Source organism: Leopardus geoffroyi, chromosome A3 (assembly GCF_018350155.1).
Source record: "Leopardus geoffroyi isolate Oge1 chromosome A3, O.geoffroyi_Oge1_pat1.0, whole genome shotgun sequence".
NCBI classification, from domain to species: Eukaryota; Metazoa; Chordata; class Mammalia; order Carnivora; family Felidae; genus Leopardus; species Leopardus geoffroyi.
Window position 1 is genome coordinate 16,925,702 of NC_059336.1, and position 25,362 is coordinate 16,951,063.

General features: G+C 44.8%; 1 long non-coding RNA gene across 4 annotated transcripts in view; it reads left to right on the plus strand.

Annotated features, from left to right (window-relative positions):
* LOC123580190 overlaps window positions 1-25,362 on the plus strand; it is a 95,506-nt gene that overhangs the window by 1,994 nt on the left and 68,150 nt on the right. The window lies entirely within an intron of this gene.

Sequence of the window (25,362 nt, forward strand, 5' to 3'; positions counted from 1 at the left end):
ATATATAGCACAGGAGGCCACTTCTTTTAGATACCTACAGTTGTGGCAGATAAAGATCACTATTGCTGATTCTAAAATTGTGGAGGTAACTGCAGAAGTCTGTCAGCAAGAGAGAGTGGCCTCAGTCTGATCCAAAAGAGAGTTAATAACTTTGAATCCATCCATAAATACCAAGATTGTAAAGGATAGTTTAGAGCACGCATTGTTGTGGTTTTCAATCCCAAGTACCATGTGATTTGAAGTGGGTATAAACTGAATTGTGGTAGGTTTTGCTATATTATGTCTGGAAAACTTAGCATTCCAGAAGCTGTCATCTTGAATGGACTTGGGTTGAACTTGGCAACTCAAGTGTGTTTACATGGAGTGGAGTGAATGTATGCAGGTGTTGCTGTAGAAATGGAATTCAGAAATGGAAATTGTCAGAGACAGAGTTTGAAAGAAATGTGAATCAGATGATTGAAAGAGCTCGGAAGTGATGAGATTAAAGGTACATTTCAATTGCGGTATTGGATTAAATGTTGCCAAGCTAATCCAAACCCTTTTTGAAAAACATCTGTACAGGGTTCATCTAGACAGGGTTTTTCAATCTAAGCACTACTGACATTTGGGGCCAGGTAATTTTCTGTTGTGGGGGCTGTCCTGTGCACTGCAGGATGTTTAGCAGTGTTCCTGGCTGGCATCTACCTGTTAGACACCAGTAGCTCTTTCCCTCCCCCCAGCTGTGACAACTAAAAATAGATTGAGTGAAGAGGATTAAGAGGTACAAACTTTCAGTTATAAGTCATGGAGATGAAAAGTATAGCACAGGGAATATGGTCAATAGTATTGTAATGATATGGTGTGGTGACAGATGGTGACCACACTTAAGGTGGTGAACATTGAGTGATGTATAGTTTTTGGATCAATCTGTTGCACACCTGAAGCTGATATAACATTGTATGTCAATTATAATTCAATAAAAAAATTGGGGGGTTAACAAAATGTTTTGAAATGTTGGGGCGCCTGGGTGGCGCAGTCGGTTAAGCGTCCGACTTCAGCCAGGTCACGATCTTGCGGTCTGTGAGTTCGAGCCCCGCGTCAGGCTCTGGGCTGATGGCTCAGAGCCTGGAGCCTGTTTCCGATTCTGTGTCTCCCTCTCTCTCTGCCCCTCCCCCGTTCATGCTCTGTCTCTCTCTGTCCCAAAAATAAATAAACGTTGAAAATGTTTTGAAATGTTGACAAATGTCTGCTAAAGCATAGAATTGACACCTAAGGTGTTGCTTGTGACAGTGAGGGGATGTGTGTCACTGAGAATGGGCTTCCCTTGTGTTCTGAGTATTCAAGGAGTAACAAGAATTTTCAGCAAAAGTGGAAGGATAATGAGGTTTCACCACCCAAGAAGACTGGGGAGGATACCTTGGTGGCTCAGTCTGTTGATATCGGACTCTTGATTTTGGCTCAGGTCATGATCTCACAGTTCGTGTGTTTGAGCCCTGTGTTGAGCTCTGGCAGTGTGGAACCTGCTTTGGATTCTCTCTCTCCCTCTCTCTGCCCCTCCTGCCCTCTCTCTCTCTCTCTCTCTCTCAAAATAAATACATAAACATTAAAAAAAAGAAGACTGGGGATATACTGAACTATTTACATATCTGGTGTCATCTGAGCAATATGACAAGAAAATGTAAGGCTCTGAGTATAATTAACTGTGAACATATAATTTTTTTTTCTTTCTCAATACGTGAATTTGAGCCCACAGCATCCAAGCACCTGCCTGGTATAATGCTTACATTAAGAACCTACAAATAAATAAACTCTATTAATGTCAAGTGGAAAAAATGCACAGAGGGGACCCGAGATATAAATCTGTGAGTTTGTCACATACTAGATGAAAATTCAGAACTATCCCCTGGGGGACTGTATTAACTCCTATGTGTAAGCTGTATGGCTGCTGTAACAGATTGCCATCAACTCAAGGGTTGAAAGCAACACAAATTTATTAGCTTGCAGTTCCAGAGGGCAGGAGTCAAGTGGTTCACTGGGTTAAAATTGGTGTCAGCCCGGCTGCACTCCTTCTGAAGGCTCTAGGGGAGCATCTGTCTCCTTGCCTTTTCCAACTTCTAGAAACTGTCTGCATTCTTTGGCTTGTGGTTCCTTCCTCCATCGTTGAAACCATGAATTTTGGTTGAGACCTTCTTGCATCCAGTTACTCTGACCCTGACCTCTGCTTCCATTGTCAGATCTCCTCCTCTGATGCTGAGTTTCTTGCTTTCCTCTTATAAGTCCCTCACCCCCACCCCCACCCCCAGCCGTGATTACATTGGGCCCACTTGGATACTCCAGGATACACTCTCCATCCGAAGATCCTTGACCTAATCACTTCTGCAAAGTCTCTTTTGCCATGTAAGTAAGGTAACATCTTAAATTCTAGGGATTAGGACATGCACATCTTTGGTGGGGGCACTATTCTGCCTGCCAGAGGGACTCTGAAACTTAAATACAGGAAAGGAGACTGGGAAGGGAGATAGGGAAAGAAACCAAAGAATACAGTGTCACAGAAGAAGCTAAGAGAGGAAAGGGTCTCAAGGAGGTGGTGACCTTCGACAAAGTTCACGAGGCTTTGACCCAGCCACCGTACTCCTAGAAATCTTTTTGACAAGAGGATTGATTTGTAAAACCTTAGGCCCTAAGATGGTATTCTAGCAGTGGAATACTCTAATCACTAAAAAGAATGTTAGATTTATCGATTTGACAAATACTTATTGTGTGCCTTCTGTGTGCCAGCCACTGCTCTTGGCATTGGGAATACAACAGGGGAGCTATGCATCAGGGTTTGTAAACACACCTTAGGCCAAATCTGGCCTGCCACCTGTTGTGTAAGTAAAGTTCTTGTGGAACACAGCCATTCACTCACGTATACCGTGTCTGCTCTTCAACCACAACAGCGGTATTGAGTAGTTGCAATAGAGACTGTCTCCCACAGAGTCTCAAATATTTAATAGCTGGGTCTTCACAGAAAATGTTTGCCTACCCCAACCCCTGATATAGACTTATAGAGATGCTCATGGTATGTTGTTAAGTGAGAAAGGCCAGGGTTAATATATGCATGATTTCATTTTTTTAAACAACAATAACCTTCCTAACCTCCCAAGCCCCAACACGTTATATGAGTATGCATGTGTATGTGGGGTTGGACTTGTTGTTGTCTCTCAGCATCAGTGAGGTTAGGTCCTACATAATCATGTCCCCACTAACTTGCTCTCAGTGTTCCTTACTCCTCCTTCTATCTGCTCCTTACTGTGCCTTGAATATGTCAAGCACACACTCACCATAGGGCCTTTGCATTGAATGCCTCTCTGTGTCTGGAGCTCTCTTTTCCTGTGACTTGTCTCCTCATCTCTGGTTTCTGTTCAAAGTCACCTTCTCACCCCTGTAACTACTTATTTTATTCTTTGATATGTTATTTTCCCCCCAGCTTTATAGAGATATCATTGACATACATTTAAGGCGTAATATGTGATGATTCAATACACATGTATGTTGCAAAATGATGATCACAATCAGGTTAATTAACCCCTCCGTCCCCTTAACATAATTACCATTTTTATATGTGGGTGATAACATTTACGATCTGCTCTCAGCATTTTTCCAATTGTTAATACAGTGTTGTCTATTGTGAATTGTAGTCGCCATGCTGTACATTAGATCCCCAGAACTTACTCATCTTATAACTGAGAGTCTGTACCCTTTCACCGACATCTCATTCCCCCCCACCCTGGCCCCTGGCAACTGTTTCTACAAGTTCAGCTTTTTTAGATTCCATATATAAGTGAGAACATGTGGTATTTGTCTTTCTCTGTCTGACTTATTTCACTTAGCACAGTGTTCTCAAGATCCAACCATGTTGTCACAAAAGGCAGGGTTTTCTTTTTTTTAATGCCTGAATAATATTCCATATACATATGCCACATTCTTTATCTGTTCTTCTGTCGGTGGACACCTATGTTATTTCCACGTCTTGGCTATTGTGAATAATGCTGAAATGAACATATTCAAAAAGTGGTATCTTTTTGAAATAGTGCTTTCATTTCCTTTGAATATATACCCAGAAGTGAGATTGCTGGATCATATGGTATTTATATTTTTAATTTTTTGAGGAACCCTCCACATTGTTTTCCTAGTGGCTGCACCAATTTGCATTCCCGACAACAATGCACAAGCTTCCCTTTTGTCCACATCCTCACCAACACATGTTGAAAGCAGCTGTTCTGACAGGTGTGAGGTGACATCTCATTGTAACCCCCATTTTATTTTGTTTTGTTTTGTTTTATTTTATTGTACTTTATTTATGTTTTATTTTATTTTTGAGAGTGAGAGCGGGGGAGGGGCAGAGAGTGAGGGGGACAGAGGATCTGAAGCCGGCTCTGTGCTGACAGCAGCTGATGGGCTTCAAACTCGCAAACTGTGAGATCATGACTTGAGCCAAAGTCGATTGCTTAACCGATTGAGCCACCCAGGAGCCCCAATAACCCCCATTTTAAACTAGCATCCGTCTCTGAACTCTAGATCTTTTTTTTTTTTTAATGTTTTATTTGTTTTTGAGAGAGAGAGTGAGCAGGGGAGGGGTGGAGAGAGAGAGGGAGAGAGAGGATCCTAAGCAGGTTCCAAGCTGATATCAGAGAGCCTGACGCAGGGCCTGACCCTACCAACCATGAGGTCATGACCTGAGCCAATGCGCAACCGACTGAATCACCCAGGCGCCCCTGCACTCTATATCTTCTTATGCTGTTTTATTTTTCTATATAGAACTCTCATCACTTGACATATTATTTACTGTCTGTGCCCACCCCCGCTAGAACGTGAGCTTCATTAGTGCAGGAACGTTGTCTGTTTCCTCTGTGTGCCGTCTCCAGCCCTGAGAAGTGCCAGGCATGCAGTGAGTGCTCAGTGAGAGTAGCGCCGCTCAGGCAGTTGTTGCGAACTCACGAAGCGAGTATGTCCGTTTAGCAGGTATTATTGCTGCAGGGGTCATCAGGGCCTGCTGATGGGATGGACTCTTCTTCCTTCTGATTCAAGCCCCACTCACTCATGCTGCCCGGACACTCAGACCCTCTGCAGGGATGCTCACTCCAGATCCCACATCTCTTCCACTGGAACTTACCTAGACAGGATCCTGGTGTGGCTAGACAGCCACAGGAATTCTCGTACATGGTCAGTGGGAATGGCAATTGGTGCACTTTGGGAACTGTGTGATAGCGGCAACTAAAGCTGAAAGCTGCTAGCCCACCGCCCACCGCTGTGACCTGGCAATTCTGTTAAAGAAACGTGTACATATGCTCTTCCAAAGGAATGTACTAGAAATCCATAGCGGCATTATACGTGGGAGTCCCCACACTGGAAAACAGTCAGATGCGCATCAAAAAGAGCGTGGTCCAATCATTTGTGGTTTATTCATACCACACACTACTACCCAGCAATGAGATTGAACTACAGTACACAGCCCAATCAGTGGATTTCACGACATAAGCATCTAAGCAAGACACGAAGGAACCCATACCATATGGTTCCATGTATGTAAAGCTGAAGAAGAAGCCAAACCGATCTATGGTATCAGAAGTCACAGTGGGGGTGGTGACCAGGAAGGAGGCTTCTGGACTTCGGGTCCTAGCTTGTATCTTGAGGTGGGTGCTTGTTACACAGGTGTGCCCTGTTTGAGAGAATTCATTGAGCTGTGCACTTCTGATTTGTGTACCTTGCTGTATGTATGTTGTACTTCGATGGAAGATTTTTTTTTTTTTTTTAATTTTTTTTTCAACGTTTATTTATTTTTGGGACAGAGAGAGACAGAGCATGAACGGGGGAGGGGCAGAGAGAGGGAGACACAGAATCGGAAACAGGCTCCAGGCTCTGAGCCATCAGCCCAGAGCCTGACGCGGGGCTCGAACTCCGGGACCGCGAGATCGTGACCTGGTTGAAGTCGGACGCTTAACCGACTGCGCCACCCAGGCGCCCCAATGGAAGATTTTTTTTAAAAGAGTATCTCTGTAAAACAAAAAATTATAATTTACTTGACCTGGAGCACTCTGGGTTGTGCTGGACTAATTAGCTCCTGAGGATTTGATTCATGGTCTTTGCCCATGAATGTCACTTTGTCTGAATCAGTTAACTATTTTGGTTTTGTCTTCCAGTTAGGTTTCTGTAGACCCAGTGCTCCTTGACTGGGAAGGTGGGGGTCTGTCGCCATCTGGTGGCCATTTGTATGATTACAGCGGTAGGTAAATTCCACTGGCTGCCTGGTCCAGGGGTCAATGAAGCTCAGAGAGAGGAGGTCTTTGAAGGTCCCTCAATCTAAATCTTCTGATTGTCAACACCTTTTTCACTCCCAGATTTTCTGGCCCTTACTTGAACATCTCCCAAGTTGAGAGTTTACTGCCTAACCAGACAGCTAAGTCCATTTTTGGACATCTCTCATTTTGAGTAAATTCTTTATAAAAGTGAAAAATTGCATCCTTGACTTATCTAGCCACTGGTCCTGATTGTGTCCCTGAGGCTGTTCAAATAACCACATATGTTTCCCACACCTAGGTCGTCCAGATGTTTGGGGGCAGCCCTCAGACCTTCTGTTCAAGTAAGTCCTCTCTTCTGGCTAGATGTCCACAGTCCCCGAAACATCTCTTCTGGGGCTTGCTTTTAAGTCTGTCTGTCACCGTGGCTGCTAAGCACTCTGTACTCAGACTCATTGGTGACCTTCTTCAGGGTGGCCCTCAGGCTGACCTTGCCCCCCTGGACTTCTCTGCACCTGCCCATTGCTGCTGCTGTGGCCATATTGTTCTCCAGGCCAGTTATGAGCTGCCTGGTGTCCAATTCCTCACTCAGCCCTACCTCTCTTACAAGGAACCTAACTGGAATTCTGGAATAGCCCAGTTGTGGCAAACAATGTTTGTCTTGAGAATGGGAACAGGTGAGGCAGTAGAATGGAAATCCGGTGCTTATTGGCAGGTAGGCTCAGTCCTGGGGCAGCCGGGAGAAACCGCTCTGGTGAGGAAAGTCCTAGTTGGCCTCATGTCCGGTGAAGAGCACGAGGCCAAGGGGAAACTCCGAAGACAAATACAAGAACCCATGGTGTACTTCATGGATACTGTGGTCTCCATGCTTGTCAGAGTCCCATGGGAGGCAATGCTGGGCTCTCTTCCCAGGTCTTCCCCTGAGCTGGTGCGTGTAGGTTTCTGTTTTTCCGCCAGACACTAGGCTGTGGCTTGCAGACATTTTACCCATCATTAGTTCTACATGCTGTTATTTGGATACGTTCAGGCTGAAACATATTCCCAAATGTCTTGTGCGTGCCCTTGCTTATCACCACAGCCCTTATTCTGGCAGCAAAAGCTGCATCAAATGGTGGTTTCTAATGTCCTAGAACAGAGGAGTCAAGCGAACTGCACCATGCCAGAGAGCATCCAGGGTGTGTGCCCAGGGTGTAGAACCCAGCTCCTAGCAGAGTGAGGGAAAATAAGTCTTTTTAAAAGGTACCTTGCATGGCCCAGGCTCTGTGCTACGCTCAGGGGGATAACAGGGAACGAGACAGACCCAGTCAGCTCTTCCAAAAATTGTAGGCCCAAAGCAGTGGTTCTCAGATATTGGTGAGCACCATTTAAATATGAAGGTCTACGGGCTCCATCCCTCGTAGGTGGAGTCACTGGGCGCAGGGCAGGGCCTCAGAATATGCATGTTCAGCATCTTCCAGTGTGACTGTGAAGCAGTTGGTCAGGTGATCGTGCTTTGAGAAATACTGGCCTGGGCTCTTGGGTCTTTGGAACCCCTGCTCCTGTCAGCATTCCCTGGGAGCTTGTTAGACATGCAGGATCTCAGGTTCCACCCAGACCTACTGGACTAAAACAAGCATTTAAACAAGCTTCCCAGGAGGATTTGTGTTAAAGTTTGAAAAGCATTGCCAGTGCAGTGTGTGAGGATTTTCACCTTACTTCGGTATTGTTTTGATAAGAGAAAGAATGCACTCATGTATTATTTGGCAATTAAAAATCAATTAATGAAAAACTTTGTATAAACCCGGGAGATCTTGTACAGGAATGTTCACAGCAGCTCTATCCATAACAGTCTCAAACTGGAAACAGCCCAAATGTCTATGTCAATAGGTGAATGGATAAACTGAAGGGGGCGTATTTGTAAAATGGAATACTACTCAGAAATACACAGGAACAATACAACAGTGTGGATGAATCTCAAATGCATTATACCAAGTGGGATGAGCCTGACGCAAAAAACCGCATGATGTTTGAGTCCATTTATATCATGTTCTAGAAAAGGCAGGACTAAAAGAACAGGAAGCCAATTCCTGGTGGCAGGGGCTGGTGTTTGGAGGAGAGAGCTGACTGCAGAGAAGCAGGAAGGAGCTTCTTTGAGTGAAGGGAATGACCCATACCATGATTGTGGTGGTATTCACACACAATTATGCATTTACCCAAACTCATTGAACAGGATGCTTGAATTAATTTATTTATTTATTACTGTTTTCATTTATTTTTGGGAGAGAGACAGAGTGTAAGCGGGGGAAGGACCAAGAAAGAGGGAGACACAGAATTTGTAGCAGGCTCCAGGCTCTGAGCTGTCAGCACAGAACCTGACCTGGGGCTCAAACTCACAAACCGTGAGATAATGACCTGAGCTGAAGTCAGACCCTTAACCCACTGAGCCACCCAGGTGCCACTTACGTATTTTTTTTTAATGTTTTAATTTATTTTTCTTTTTTTTTTTTTTTAATTTTTTTTTTTTCAACGTTTATTTATTTTTGGGACAGAGAGAGGCACAGCATGAACGGGGGAGGGGCAGAGAGAGAGGGAGACACAGAATCGGAAACAGGCTCCAGGCTCTGAGCCATCAGCCCAGAGCCTGACGCGGGGCTCGAACTCACGGACCACGAGATCGTGACCTGGCTGAAGTCGGACACTTAACCAACTGCGCCACCCAGGCGCCCCGTAATTTATTTTTCAGAGACAGACAGAGCATGAGTGGGGGAGGGGCAGAGAGAGACGGAGACACAGAATGTGAAGCAGGCTTCAGGCTCTGAGCTGTCAGCGCAGAGCCCGATGTGGGGCTTGAACTCACGAACTGTGAGATCATGACCTGAGTGGAAGTCAGATGCTTAACTGATTGAGTCACCCTGGCACCCCAAACTGGATACTTTAAACGGGTGAATTTTACTGTATATAAATTATACACCAATAAAAATGATAAAAACAAGAAAAGCAAAACCAAGAGCATCAAGTACTTTGGGCCATCTTTGTTGTTCCCAGAGAGCCTCAGTTAAGTCTCCCCTCCTCCATCCCAGTGCCTCCATGCAACCCCCACCTGAGCTTCCTACTCATCTCACCAAAAACTAAAACTGGGCCCTCCTGGCCTTAAAGGGGTGCTGTCTCCTGCAGTGTCTCTGGTGGCCTCGCTTTCTGCTACAGGCACAGCGTGGTGAACACAGTGTTAAATAAATTCAACAGGAACATGTTAATATTTCGGTGGCCTGTGTAAGTAAACAAAACCCCAGCTCTGTAAATGCATGAAGGGTAAGAAATCGAAGCCCATCATAGTCAACTAGGCTTTTCCAAATCAGGCAAATACTAAGGACAACCAGTCACAAAGAGCCCACCAGTCTTTAAGCTACAGCCCACCGAATAATTTCCTTTCATTTCCCCACCTTCTCTTTTTGTCTTTCCTCCTAATCCTGTGGGAGGAGTGGATCAATGCTGCCAGATTCAAATAGGTTTTTACTCCAATAAACTCTTACAATTTTTAATATGCTTTTGCTCATTTTCTAAACTTAAAGAAAAAAAAGATATAGGTGGCTCATTTTTGAGCATCTGGCTCTTGCTTTCGATTCAGGTCATGATCTCATGGTTTGTGAATTCAAGACCCACGTTGGGTTCTGTGCTGACAGTGAGGAGCCTGCTTGGAATTCTCTCTCTCCCTCTTTCTCTACCCCTCCCATGCTTGTTCTCTCTCTCTCTCCAAATAAATAAACTTTAAAAAAAAGGAAATATAAGTAACATACAATATTAGTTTCTGAGTTCGTTTATCTTTTTTTTTTTTTTTTTTTTTAATTTTTTTTTTCAACGTTTATTTATTTTTTTGGGGACAGAGAGAGACAGAGCATGAACGGGGGAGGGGCAGAGAGAGAGGGAGACACAGAATCAGAAGCAGGCTCCAGGCTCCGAGCCATCAGCCCAGAGCCCGACGTGGGGCTCGAACTCACGGACCGCGAGATCGTGACCTGGCTGAAGTCGGACACTTAACTGACTGCGCCACCCAGGCGCCCCATCTGAGTTCGTTTATCTTATAAACAAGGATTAAAAGCATATTTCTGGAGCCAAATCGCTTCGGTTCTGTTTCCAGCTCTTTCAGTTGCTAGCTGTGTGACCTTGGACACATTTCTTAACCTCTTTGTGCCTCAAAGTAATAGTACCTGTCTCAAAGAGTGAGAATTTTAAAAAGTCAGTTTATTGTAAGGTTTTAGAGTAGTGCCTAGCTCATAGTAGAACACATAGGCAACAGGCTTGAGCACTGCAAGGTAGAGCAAGGCAAAAGGGTCCAGAGTGACCAATGAGCTGATGCAAACAGGCCCGTCAGGTGACCCACCTCAAAACATCCATAAGCCTTAACTAACCAATGAGCTACTTACAACCAGGCACAGGTACCAAAAAAGGAAAATTCCGTGCATTCTCCTACTTCCTCACCTTCCCCCTTTAAACACCGCCCCCCCCCCCCCCCCCCCCCCCCCCGTTGCCCTGTGGCAGACAGTCTCTGCTTTGCTGTCTGGCCCGTGCATTCAACAAACTTCTATCCTTTATTCTACCTTGCCTGAGTTATTTCACTGCTCGTGCCTCTGGCTTCCACCCAATCTAGTTGCCCTACATTTGGGGACCCCCATCCAATTGGGAGAGACACCACAGTAGGCACTAAATAAGCGTTGGCTATTATTGTTCAATAAATGCAAATTTTATCCACACTTCCTTTCCCCCACCCCTGCTTAACATAGCCATGGAGATCATTTTTATGGACTGGTTACAAGCTAAGAACTCTTAGTTCTCTATCTTTTATGATAGGTTGATTCTAGAAGCAACCTCTGATCCAGTTCCATCTATCGTCACTGATGGAGGACTCTGGGGGAATGGCCTTGGGGGAGACACGAGCAGGAACTGGAACAGAATGAGCTCTAAGTTTGGGGCTCAGCCTGGGTCTGGGACAGTTTTGCTCTGTGGTCAAGAAGACAGGCTCAAATATGTCCCCCCAGCCCCCCAGAAACCTTTCTTGAGCCTCTGGCTCTTACTAATCCCTTGGGGTTCTGACTGCCTAAACTCTATGAGTGCCTCAGTCTCCACCTCTGAAAAATGGGGATGACCCCGGCTCCCAGGGCTGAGGTAGAGATCAGATGAGAAGGCGTGGGGCTTGCCTTGTTTTGGGTTCCTCTGGAAGCCGACCCTGAGACAAGATGAAAGGGCAAGTGGTTTATTTGGGAGGTGATGCCAGGAAGTGTCACTGGGAGGGGAAGACACGACAGGGAAGGGAAGAAAGCCAGGGAAGGGCTCATTATTGGGCTGATGACAATGGTGGCAAGGGCAGCTTTGTTCCTCTGGGGACTCTGGGAGCCGGTGAACACACCTCAGAGCTAGGCGCGAGGAAGCCGCATGACCTGTACATCAGCTGGCCAGCTGTGTTGGTTGCAGGCTGCTTCCAAGAGTGTTCACTCTGGCACTTCCAGCTTGCCTGAGTGGCCAAGAGAGATCAAGCCCTGGGTGGAGAGATGCAGGTGTTCCCAGCAAGGTGTTCAACTTTGGCTTGTGGAGAAACGTGCCGAGGTAACCGAGCAGCCGGCTCAGCTCCGCTCGCCTTCCTTGGCGGTTCTGTTTGCACACCATCTAGCCCTGGTCAGAACTTACTGATGTATGGCTTCTAGTTGGCCCCTTGTGGTTGCCACTCTGTCCTTCCCACACGGTTCAATAATAAAACCAACAGAAATAATTACCCGACCTGAGATTGCAGATTAGCACATGAAAGGCCTCTTGTTCCAGCTGGAGACAAACCTCCACGGGAGACCAGACTGGCTTCAGCTCTAAGACCAGCCTGGCAGAGTCCAGTGGCCTAGTGGCCCACTCCTGGTGGGGGTTGTGGGCTGTTTCAAGTGTCAATGTCAGTGTTTCAAAACTTTGGCCACCAACATTTTAGATGTGATTTAGAGCAGAGAAGGGGCATCTGGAAGGGGGTGAGGGGGGAGGGCTTTGGGATCATCCAACTCTATACCTTTCCACTTCATATCCTGGAGCCTCATTCCTCATCTGTAAAATGGGTGTAATCAATCGAAGGATGAGCCTCATGGAGTTGACTTGAGGAGTAACTAAGACAGTGTACCTTCACTGCCTGGTGTGGTGTAGACCAGCGGTGACCAACTTTTTCTGTAAAAGGTCAGGCAGTCAATAGTTTGGCTTTGTGGCTACCTAGTCAAATCTGCCCCAGTAGCTCAAGCCCCTGTGGCTGAAGTACTATGAAAACAGGTGCTGATCCCTGGGGTAGAGAACAGGCAGAATGAGGAAGATTTTATTTCTCCCTCTTAGAGGAAAGAAATATTTCTTATTCATCTTTGTGTCCTCCTCTGGGCTCAGCATAGGGCCTGGCACATAGTAGGTGCTCAGGAAATGTTTACTGAAGGAAGAGAAACAACACATGACATAGGGAAGAGAAAGGCCTTTGGAGTCAAACAGACCTGGATCTAAATTGATGTCTTCTCTATGTGACCTGTTTAAGGAGAAAATTGTTCATGACACTTGTTAAGAACCGGCAAGCAGACTTAATTCAGCAGGTGCCCGGGGATAGGTGTAGGGGTGATTGTAATGGGGTTTGCAGCAGGGGAGAGAAATCGAGCTCACCTCTGAACACAACAAGGACAAGTAATTTATAGCTGAAAAGCAGGGAGTGGTCAGTGGACAGGAAATTACTAAGAGGAAACATAAGGAGTAAGGGAGATTTTTTTTTTAAGTTTATTTATTTTGAGAGAGACAGAGCACAAGATGGGGGGGAGGAGCAGAGAGAGAGGGAGAGAGGGAGGGAGGGAGAGAGAGAGAGAGAGAGAGAGAGAATCCCCAGCGGGCTCCACACTGTCAGTGCAGAGCCTGATGTGGGGCTCAAACTCATGAAACTGAGATCATGACCTGAGCTGAAATCAAGAGTCAGACTGAAACACTGAGGCACCCCGGGTGTACGGGGAATTCTACTTAAACTGATCTAACCGGACTCTGACCTAACCTGCTAAAGGCAGGCCAGGGTGGTTAGATAGACCTGGGGGGTGGTGGGGGACGAGGGACGTGGTTGAACATAGAGGAGGATCAGATATTAAGGTGGGAGGGATTCCAGCTTAACCAACCTAGCATGATTCTTGCTAAAGTTGTGTATAACAGCAGAGGCGAACACAGAATCCCCAAAGTCAGGGCCTCATTGGGAAGAAGGTTCAAAGGAGTCTGATTGCATTTTGGTCAAGGGGAGGCTCTTTGTCACTTAAACTAAGACACTTGCCCTCTCTGAGCCTCTGAGCCTGTAAAGTGGGCACAGAAATAATATTTACTGCACAAGATTGTTGCAAGCGTTATGGTGATTGTGGGAAAACGTGTAGGTGGTGAACAAATATTCTCTAAAAAGAAAGCATGAATGATGTCTCCACGCTTCACAATTTTACCCATGGCTTTCAAGCCTGAGTCCTTCTGGATTAAGGGCTAATTCTTGTCTCCTCCAGCCTACACAAACAGCCTTTTCTGGCCATTCTTGGGCCAGGGGGTGGGTGGAGGAAGGAGAAGGAAGGAGAAGAAGGCTGATGGTCTGTAGAGAGGGTGAGGGGAAAGTCATGCTCCTTGTTCTGAATTCAGGGCCAGCCTGGCAGTAACTGCACACAACCAGTTTTTGCCCCAAGGGCTCAGTGTCTGCTGTAAAGAATTAATGGCCAGGAAAGGTGTCTGCCAATTATTTTTCAACTCTAGGTGCAGAGATTACAGAAACACAGCCAGCCCATTTTAGATCCAGGCTTCCCAGCACTGGCTGACAATTACCCCTACCGACTTCCCTGCCAGGAGAGTGCTGGAGTCAGGGGTCTCTCCTTCAAGGGCACACTCAGACTTCCAAGTTTGTGCAGAACATTCTGTGTTTCCGCAGAGAAGAGGGCAAGTGAAGGAAAGACATCCATTTATCTTGGTTGCCCTAGAAGCAAGCCTTGAGAAAAAGATTGAACTACATGAAGTTTACTTGGGATGTGATCCCAGGAGACATCAGTAGGTGGGTGGGGAGGTGGGGAGGGGACAGAGCTTAGAGGTATGTTATCAAGCCAGTAGCACTGTGGGTGATGGAGCTTAATCTCACCTGGGGACTCTGGAAATGGTGTTACACATATACTTCACAGTGACCCCATCCGAGAGGCCAGGGAGCTGGGATATTTACACACTGGTTCCTGGGGATGGTTGGTTGAAGGCTGCCTCAGGGATGTTCATTCCCCAGTGCTTCTAACCTATCTCACTTGGTGGCCAGGATAATCCTCAGGAAGGAAATGCAGGTTTTGGTAGCTGGCATGTCCTGAAATGGTAAGGCCTGGAGGATTCAAGCCAGAGGCTCCCACTGAGTCCATTACAGCATGTATTGAAGACCTACTTTGGTCTGGGGACTTAACATCTGCCATCCCGTTTCATTCCGGCATATTTCCAAGACTGTATCTTAGTTAGCCTTCTCTTCTCAGACCTACTCGGAGCTGGGACTAGATTGAGTGAAGCCCTTATACCCAGCACAGCACTTAAGAGGGCACTGAAACCCACAACCATCAAATGATATTTTAACGCAATACTTAAAACACAGAAGTGAATGCAAAAAAAAAAAAAAAAAAAAAAAAAAAAAAAAAAAAAAATCCATGATGAACAAAGTATCAGAATTTTAAATCAAGACAGGATCAGTAATAGTGCCAGGCTGAGCCATATTGAAGCCCAAAGCAAAAGGAAAAATCAGTAATACTGATCATGTTCATCATGGATTTTTTTTTGTATTTATTTTGATTTAAAAAATTGCATTAAATCATTATTTTTCTTGATTACTGAGGTTTTGTGGCACACCCTCGTATTTGGTGCCTAAGGCAGGCACTTCACCCATCTCACTGTGGTCCTGGCCTTGCATGCACCCTCCCCTGTTTTCCCCATCTTGGTAGATTGCACTTAGGCCAAACCAGGCGTCTGGGGTCCACTGTGGCTCCTCTCCTTCTGGCACCCTCCCCATTATGATCTTTCTGACCCACCTCCAAGCATCTTTCAAATCTGCTCTCTTTTCTCCATCTCCATTGCCGTGACTCCTCCACAAAGGAGGTCCGCATTCTCCCTTTGCAGACAGGAACAGCTTCTTGGATTTCCCTGCAAGCTCTTATGTGTCCACTCAGGTCAGCGCTCTGGCAGACAAGATGGCAGCTGTTTCTCTGACTAAATCCTGACAAATACCTGAAGCCTACTGATGTTTCTTCACTGTCTTGGCTGCTTCAAGTGGGTGTGGGAGAACCACAGGCACAGTTTCCTCATAGAGCTTCAGTGAAGCAATGTGCCCTCTGATCTTTCCTTTTTCCCCCACTTACTGGGGATGCAATTTTCTTACCTTCCCACTTTGGGGCCAAGGCCAAGGGAGGTAGGGGTATTAGTCCCTGAGAGCAGTGACTTTCTCGCATTCACATTCTCTCCGAATCTCTTTTTCCCTGGTTTCACCCCCAGGCCTAGAAGAGACCACCATCTTCTCATGGAATGGGCACTTTCCTGATCTCATTTCCTGAGTCCCATCTCATGACTGCTATTCATAAACTTCAGGCTCAGACCTCCAAACGTTACCCTTGATTTGTAGAGTGGGTTCTGGAATTAAGAAACTCTCTCTTTTCTCTGGCCAGGTTTTAAGACTACTGTCTCTGTATAGACTCAAAGCTAAACTATGACCTTATGATTTCTGTGGTATCTACACTCCTTCTAGAGTAATAAATGTCCTTGATCCAACTGGCCGAGGAGTGGTGGGGTGAAGAAGGGACAGAACATCATGATTCGTGAGGATGCAAAATATATGGATGTTTTTGATAGTTTCTCTTTTTTTAAAGTTTTATTTAAGTAATCTCTACACCCCATGTGGGGCTTGAACTCACGACCCCAAGATCAAGAGTCGCATGCTCCTCTGACTGAGCCAGCCAGGTTCCCCAGTTTGATAGTTCCCCTTTATGAAGTCAAACAGATCCCCCAGGTCCCAGTAGCTTTGCTCACCTCCTGAGAATTCACTATTTCTGGAGAGTTCTGGCAAGTTCTTCTGTTTTGCATGACCTCCCTATATCAGGGCCATATTTGTCTCAGACGCACAGAACTCCTCTACTCATTTATTTAAGTTCTGAGTGGATAAAGAAGCTCCTTGAATTACTGGCAATGAAATCCCAACTTTGGGTGGGAACTTTAGTGAAGAAAAGGGGGCCCTGGGTCCCACTCCTGGACCTGAGTCTGAAGTCCCTGTGTGGAAAATGGGGGAAACAGTACCCCCACAAAGGTTGTTGTGGGGATTCAACAAGATCATAGGTGTGCAGTGAAGCTTTGCAGAGCAGCCGACATAGACTGTGTGCTCACTCTGTGCCTGTTTCCTCTCCTCCTCTACTGCCCTCCCTCCTCAGCCTCCTGCCATCCCCTGTCCTCTGAGCTGAGCCTTCCTGTTGCAGAATTCTGGGATTCTGTTTAAAAAGCTTAGTACTGGATTTGTTAACCTACTCAGTAAGGTTCATTCCAACTCTGGAGCGCCAGCCCATCCGTCTGCTGTTGAACAGCTCAGTGATTAGGCATAAGTGGACTGTGGCTACGCATATGACTAATTATCAATGCAACTTTCTCAGCAGAGAGCCAGGCGTGTTGTTTTCTGCTGTGATTCACCTTGGAGCTGAAGATTTCCCCAATACTGTTTTGACTATTTGGTCATCATCATTATTATGCGCACACACACACACACACACACTCTCTCTCTCTCTCTCTCTGATGTGTTTCGGGTCCTAGCATCTGGGAGTCTTGGGTCAGCAGATGTATTGGGTTAAGAAAGTTGGGTGGGGGGATGGGATGCCCGGGTGGCTCAGTCGGTTATTCGGCTCAGGTCATGATCTCCTGGTTTGTGAGTTTGAGCCCCGAGTTGGGCTCTGTGTTGACGGCTCAGAGCCTGGAACCTGCTTCATATTCTGTGTTTTCCTTTCTCTCTGCCCCTCTCCCACTCATGCTCTGTCTCTGTCTCTGTCTCTCTCTCTCAAAAATAAACACTTAAAAAAGAAAATAAAGTTGGGTGGGGGAGTTCTTAGAAGAGGCCAGAACTGGTCTAGGTACCTATAGTCCCCCCCCCACCCCCACATCCCCCACTTGCCTAGCTCTCAGAGCCTGGGACTTACTTTGTCACACCTGTTTGGAGTCCTCTGCACACAGGGTGGGTGGACCCTGCTGATCTCTTACTCTTAGGTCCTGAATTTCCCCTGCCTTTGGTCCTCTAGTCATAGTGACCTCCTTTTGATGACTAGAACATGTTAACCTATTTCCCTCCTCACTCCCATTACCTGCTAATCCCTCTGGATTGTTACTTCTTCTCTCCTCTCTTCCCATGGCTGGCTTCTCATTCTTCAAGTCTTAGCTCACATGTCACCTCTTCAGAGAAGACTTCCTTGACCACCCTATCTAAAGCAAGTCCATCTAAAATTGTTTATCATAGTACCTTACTTGCTTCCTTCATAGCATCTATCATGAACTGTAATTATTTTAACCCATTTAAAATTTGCTTTTCTGTACCCTCTACCAGATTGTATACTCCATGAGAGCAAGAGCCACTTTTGTCTTGTTCCCTATTCTCAGCACCTAGAATAGTGCTGACATATAGTAGGTGCTTAATAAATATTTGCGGGAGAGCAATCCTCACCTCCCCTTTCCATTTTATTGTCTTAAAGGACAGCCCAATGGGCCATCTGGTTGACCTACCTTGGGAATCATTTCTGGGGTCAAGTCTCCTTCAAACTGTTTAGAAGCAGCTGGGGTTAGATCCTCCAACATGTAATGCCTGAGCCTCCTTGAGACCCCCGTTGCCAAGACTAACCCCAGCAGGCTGCTTTCTTTCCAGGAAACTCCTCTCTCTACATCTAGTGAGGGAGTCAGGGAGTAGGAACTAGTCTTCCCAGAGAACTCATTATATGTTAGCTCTGTGAACTTGGGTACATTAATCTCTGGGCTGCAGTTTTCCCAGCTATAAAATGGGACCAACGGTAATACAGGATTTCTTAACTCTGGCACTATTGACATTTTGAGCTAGATAATTCTTTCTCTAGGGGTGTGTGTGTTCTATACATTAGAGGGTGTTTAGCAGCATCTACCCACTAGATGCCAGTAGCAAACCCAGTTATGACAATCAAGAATGTCTCCCAATATTGCCAAATGTCCCCAAGAGGTAAAATCACATCTCCCTGCCTCCAATAAGAACCACTTCAATAATACCTGCCTTAAAGGGTCGTTGGCAGACTAAATGATATTGTTCGTGTTAAGTGCATAGAGTAAGGATTTAATATATGTATTTCAAATCTATTATTGTTATTATTAACATCATTTTACTGAAGGCCACAAAGAGTTTCAGGAAAGACAGGTGCTGATAGGGAGGGGGGCAAACCCAGGTTAATCCATTCCATCGCCAATGGTGTGCTAAAGCCATCTTGTCCCTGCTTCTAAGCATTGATCGTTAAATCTTCAGGAAATTTGCAAACCAGTTGTTAAACATAGTCATCCTTGAAATTGGCAATGGTAGGAATATTTACACCAAGGGAATTAGCAAATGCTGCACAACAGAGCTTTATTTTCTGGGAACCACCTGTCTACCACAGTGCTTCTCTGTTAACACATTAAATGACAAGATCTTGCAGTGGGTCTAATAACTGCTGACATTTTCAAAGAGTGATAAACATAAATGACATTTTGAGATATCAGCAACCTATGAAATATGTGCAAATATCTGTGCCTCACTATTGGTGACAAAGTCACAGGTACTGACTTATTGCCCACATTCAGATTTAGAGGAAATGCTGAGTTTCAGTTAGAAATAGGAGGAAATAAAGATATAAGATTTTTTTTTTCATCCATGGAGCCCCTGCATTGTATCCACAGACCTCAGTTAAGAACCTCTGTTCCAGTGGACACATTCAGTGGTGAAATGTAAATGAACTTGGGACTTAGAATCAGACAGGCCTGGGTGTGAATTCCAGGACTGCCAGTTGCTTAGCTGGGGATGGATCCTCAATCTCTAAATGGGAATCTGGACTTCATGGATTGTAGAAATTCAATAGAAATGGCTTTAAGAGGGGCTGGGCACCTGGTAGTGTGTGTGTGTGTGTGTGTGTGTGTGTGTGTGTGTGCGCGCGCGCGCACGAGCGCGCATGCGGGTGTGTTGGGAGGAAGGGACTTTGTAACATCTCTTCCACATCCCCAGGGATCAGCAGAGATCTCTGACTTTGAGCAGCAGAGGTAGTGACAGACCTCACCCCAGGTGGCGCTCCCAGTCCATCTTTATTTTCAATTTCTGTCTGGATGAAAAATTTGCGATGTGCAGACCGGGCAGAACAAATAGAATTATGACTCACTTTTCACAAACTGTGTTGTGGATTTCACATATTTTCACGCTTGATTTTCTACCATGTTTCAAACTGATACAAAAATGCTTTTTTCCCTTTTCTGGGACATTGGGACACATGTCCCAGTGGGGAAAGGGCATCGTGTTCCCCCTTCCTTCACTCCTTGCCTTCCCTGCTGCACAGTAAGGGAGGAACCACTGTTTTCCTTCCTTATTCCTCACACAGGACCATTTTTCCAGCTCATTAGAACGTGGAGCTAAGATAAAGGAGGGCAGAGCCATTAGGTAGCAATTTATATGTAAATGTGGAAGTTACCAAAGAAAGAGAATGGCCTAGTGTTCTTTAGGAAGCATTCAAGTTGGGACCCTTCTGGAAAGCTAGCATCACATGTGAGCCATGAACCCTGTAAGTCCCACTGCTCCTTTGCCAGGCTGGGGGGGTGGGGGGGGGGAGGGTGGACGGGAGACAGGGATATCTCTTGGTCTTCGCCCAGGAGGAGACTGAGGCCAAGGTCACACAGTGAGTGACGTGCAGGACCAGTACCTAAAGCCACAGGTGGACCCCAAAGGTAGTGTATGGTCACTTTGTGAGGTACCTCTAAGGAGGTGAGGCCCCTCTGCCCAGCCTCACACTCTCCCTTTTCTTTATATCATTTTTTGTAGCCTATTGAGGCTCATCTGCTGGCTTGTGAGCTCGGATCTAAGGGGAAATGTGTATTGTACACTCCATTAATAAGGTTTAGTTAGATGCTTATTGTGCCCAGCGCTGTGAGGTATATGTGCAGAGGACAGTCCTTAGCAAAGGAACGCTTTGGGCTTGGTCGCAAGCTCTGATGTTGAGGTGTCAGGAATTAAAATGGAGGTTGCTAATAAGAAGGCCAGGGACAAACTTCTCCTGAAAGGTAAAGAAAAGCTGGCTTTCCCCCCACTCCAGGCTTTTCTTCACTGTGATAGCCCAACCCCTGCCCATCCCTGCCCTCTTGGGAGTGACAGGTCAGAGGGATGTGTGAGAGAGGGCAGGCTGTCACCCTAGAAGAAGCAGCCTCTGCTCTCTGACTTCCTGAGACACCTCACAAATAGTTTTCTGAGGAGGGAAAGACATTCTCACCTCTGTGAAGTGTTCCAGGTCTTCAACCTGTACCATATACTAGTTTAGTGCCCTAGACCTCGAGCTTGACCCACAGCAATACTCTCTCTCCTTGGTTAAGGGGTGAAGACAGAAGCAAGGGGCTGGAAGTGATGTATGTTGGTGGAGGCTGAACATATCATTAAGCCAGTATGTCATGACTCAGAGTTTGATCTTGGTCTTGAGAGCAATGGGAAACCCTCAAAGATTCGTAAGTGGAAAGTGGGATAGAGGTGATAGGATCAGATTTGTGGTTTAGAAAGATTTCTTTGGCTTCTCTGGGGGATGAATGGGAGACAGTGGACAGAAAGATGAGTTAACAGCTGCTTCAGCCATTTAGAAGAGAGATAAAAGGTACCTGGACCAAGTGGAGGGGCAGACAAGAGGATGGATAGAGACCCAAGAGATAGATTTGATAGCACTTGGTAATTGATCTGCTGTGGGGGTGAGAGAGAGAGAGTGAGTAATACCCAAGCTATGGCTTGAGCAACTGTGCGGGCAGCCATGTCTGCCATTCCCTGACATCTGCCTGCAGGACGAGCAGCAGGTTTTGGGGGAAAGACAATAAGGTTAGTTTTGGCCATGCTGGGTCTGATGGGACATACAAATAGAGATGTCTGGACAGAGCTCAAGAAGGACACTTGGGAGACACCATCACATAGGTGGCAAATAAATTGAGGAAAGGAGAAGTTTTTCATGCTGTATTAGTTTTGTCTGTTCTAGAATTTCATGTAGATAAAATCATATGATTTTAAGCATATCAATGCTTCTTTTTCTTTTCAGATTTTTATTCCAATTCTAGTTAGTTACCAGATGGTGCAATATTGGTTTCAGGAGTTGAATTTAGTGATTCACCACTTACCTATAACACCCAGTGCTCATCATAACAAGTACCCTCCTTAACACCCATCACTCATCTGGCCCATCCCCCCACCCACCTGCCTCCATCAACCCTCGGTTTGTTTCACACCTTTAAGAGTCTCTTGTCGTTTGTTTCCCTCTCCCTTTTCCCCCCCGCCCCTCCCCATATGTTCATCTGTTTGTTAAATTCCACATGTGAATGAAATCATACGATATTTATCTTTCTCTGACTGACTTATTTCACTTAGTATAATGCACGCTAGCTCCATCCACGCTGTTGCAAATGGCAAGATTTCATTCTTTTTATTGACTGAGTAATATTCCATTAGAAATATACGAACAACATCTTCTTTATCCATTCGTTAGTTGGGCTCTCTTCATAGTTTAACTATTGTTGATAATGATGCTATAAACATCAAGGTGCATATAACCCTTTGAATTTGTACTTTTGTATCCTTTCAGTAAATATCTAGTAGTGCAATTGCTGGGTTGTAGTAGGGTAGTAGGGTAGTTCTATTTTAACTTTTTGAGGAACCTCCATACTGTTCTTCAGAGTGGCTGCACCACTTTGCATTCCCACCAACAGTGCAGGAGGGTTTCTCTTTCTCCACATCCTTGCCAACACTGGTTGTTTCTTGTGTTGTTAATTTTAGCCATTCTGACAGGTGTGGGCTGGTATCTCATTGTGGTTTTGATTTGTATTTTCCTGATGATGTGTGATGTTGAGCATCTTTTTATGTATCTGTTAGCCATCTGGACGTCTTCTTTGGAAAAGTATCTGTTCATGTCTTTCTTTCTCTCTTTCTTTCTCTCTCCCTCTTTCTTTCTTTCTTTCTTTCTTTCTTTCTTTCTTTCTTTCTTTCTTTCTTTCTTTCTTTCTTTCTTTCTCTCTTTCAGAGTGAGTGCATGAGTGGGAGCAGGGGATAGAGGCAGAGGGAGAGAAAGAGAGAATCTTAAGCAGGCTCCATGCTCAGCACAGAGCCCAACTCAGGGCTTGATCCCACAACCCTTGGATCATGACCTGAGCCAAAATTAAGAGTCTGACACATAGCCAACTGAGCCATTCCAGGTGCCCCTTCTGCCCATTTCTTAACTGGATCATTTGTTTTTTGGGTGTTGAGTTTAAGAAGTTCTTTATAGATTTTGGATGCTAACCTTTAATCACATAGGTCATTTGCAAGTATCTTCTCCCATTCTGTAGGCTGCTTCTTAGTTTTGTTGATTGTTTCCTTCACTGTGCAGAAGCTTTTTATCTTGATGAAGTCCCAATAGTTTATGCTTGCTTTTGTTTTCCTTGTCTTTGGCGATGTGTCTAGTGAAGTTGCACTGGCTGAGGTCAAAGAGGTTGCTGCCTGTGTTCTCTAGGATTTTGATCATTTCCTGTCTGACATTTAGGTCTTTCATCCATTTTGAATTTACTTTTGTGTATTGTGTAAGAAAGTGGTCCAGTTTCATTCTTCTGCGTGTTGCTGTCCAGTTTTCCCAAAACCATTTGTTGAAAAGACTTTCTTTCCATTGGATATTCTTTCCTGCTCTGATGAAGATCAATTGACCATGTAGTTGTGGGTCCATTTCTGGAATTTTTATTCTGTTCCATCAATATGTGCCTGTTTTTGTGTCAATACCATACTGTCTTCATGACTACAGCTTTGTAATACAGCTTTGAAAGCTGGAATCATGACGCCTCCAGTTTTCTTTTTCTTTTTCAGGATTGTTTTGGCTATTCAGGGCCTTTTCTGGTTCCACACAAATTTTAATATTGTTTGTTCTAGCTCTGTGGTATTTGGATGGGAATTATATTAAATGTGTAGATTGCTTTGGGTAGTATAGACTACCCATTTAATAATGTTTGTTTCTCCAATCCATGAGCATGGAATGCTTTTCCATTTTTTGTGTCTCCTGTTCAATTTCCTTAATAAGTGTTCTATAGTTTTCAGAGTACAGATCATTTACCTCTTTGGTTAGGTCTATTCCTAGATATCCAATTGTTTTTGGTGCAATTGCAAATGAGATTGATTTGTTGATTCCTTTTTCTGCTGCTTCATTATTGGTGTGTAGAAATGCAACAGATTTCTCTATGTTGGTTTTATATCCTGTGACTGCTGCATTCATGTATTAGTTCCAGCGATTTTTGGGTGGTGTCATTTGGGTTTTCTACATGGGGTATCATGTCATCTGTAAATAGTGAAAGCTTGACTTCTTCCTTGCCGATTTGGATGCTTTTAATTTTGTTTGTTTGTTTGTTTGATTGCTGAGGCTAAGACTTCCAGTACTGTGTTAAATAGTAATGGGGAGAGTGGTCATCCCTGTCTTGTTTCTGACCATAGGGGAAAGGCTCTCAGTTTTTCCCCATTGAGGATGATATTAGCTGTGGATCTCTCATATATGGCCTTTTGATGTTGAGGTATGTTCCATCTATCTTTATTTTGTTGAGGGGTTTTATCAAGAATGGATGCTGCATTTTGTCAAATGCTTTCCCTGCATTGATTGAGAGGATCGTGTGGTTCTTATCCTTTCTTATATTAATGTGGTGTATCACGTTCATTGATTTGTGAATATTGAACCAGTCCTGCAGCTGAGGAATACATCCCACTTGATCATGGTGAATAATTCTTTTAATGTACTGTTGGATTCGATTTGCTAGTATCTTGTTGAGAATTTTTGCATCCAGGTTCATCAGGGATACTGGCCTGTAATTCTCTTTTTAATGGGGTCTTTGTCTGGTTTTGGAATCAAGGTAATGCTGGCCTAGTAGAAGGAGTTTGGAAGTTTTCCTTCCATTTCTGTTTTTTGGAACAGTTTGAATAGAATAGGTATTAACTCTTCTTTAAATGTCTGTCTGGTAGAATTCCCCTGGGAAGCCATCTGCCCTGTCTTTGGTTTGTTGGGAGATTTTTGATTACTGATTCAATTTCTTTGCTGCTTATGGGTCTGTTCAAATTTTCTATTTCTTCCTGTTTCAGTTTTGATAGTTGTATGTTTCTAGGAATTTGTCCATTTCTTCCAGATTGACCCGTTTGTTAACATATAAGTTTTCATAATATTCTCTTATAATTGTTTGTATTTCTGTGGTGTTGATTGTGATTGCTCCTCTTTCACTCACTGTTTTATTTATTTAGGTCCTTTCTCTTTTCTTTTTGATAGGACTGGCTAGGGGGTTATCAATTTTATTAACTCTTTTGAAGAATCAGCTCTTGTGGCACCTGGGTGGCTCAGTCGGTTAAGTGGCCGACTTCAGGTCGAGTCATGATCTCACAGTTCATGACTTTGAGCCCCACGTTGGACTCTGTGCTGACAGCCCAGAACCTGGAGCCTGCTTTGGATTCTGTGTCTCCCTTTCTGTCTGCCCCTCCTCTGCTTGTGCTCTGTCTCTCTCTCAAAAATAAATAAACATTAAAAAAATTGGGGCACCTGGGTGGCTCAGTCGGTTGAGCATCCGACTTCGGCTCAGGTTGTGATCTCACAGTCCCTGAGTTTGAGCCCTGCATCGGGCTCTGTGCTGACAGCTCGGAGCCTGGAGCCTGCTTCAGATTCTGTGTCTCCCTCTCTCTGACCCTCTCACGTTCATGCTCTGACTTTCTTTGTCTCAAAAATAAATAAACATTAAAAAAAATTTAAAAAAAAAGGATCAGTTCTTAGTTTTGTTGATCTGTTCTGTTTGTTTTTTTATTCTATATCATTTATTTCTGCTCTAGTCATTTTTTCCCTTCCTCTGATGGCTTTAGGCTCTATTT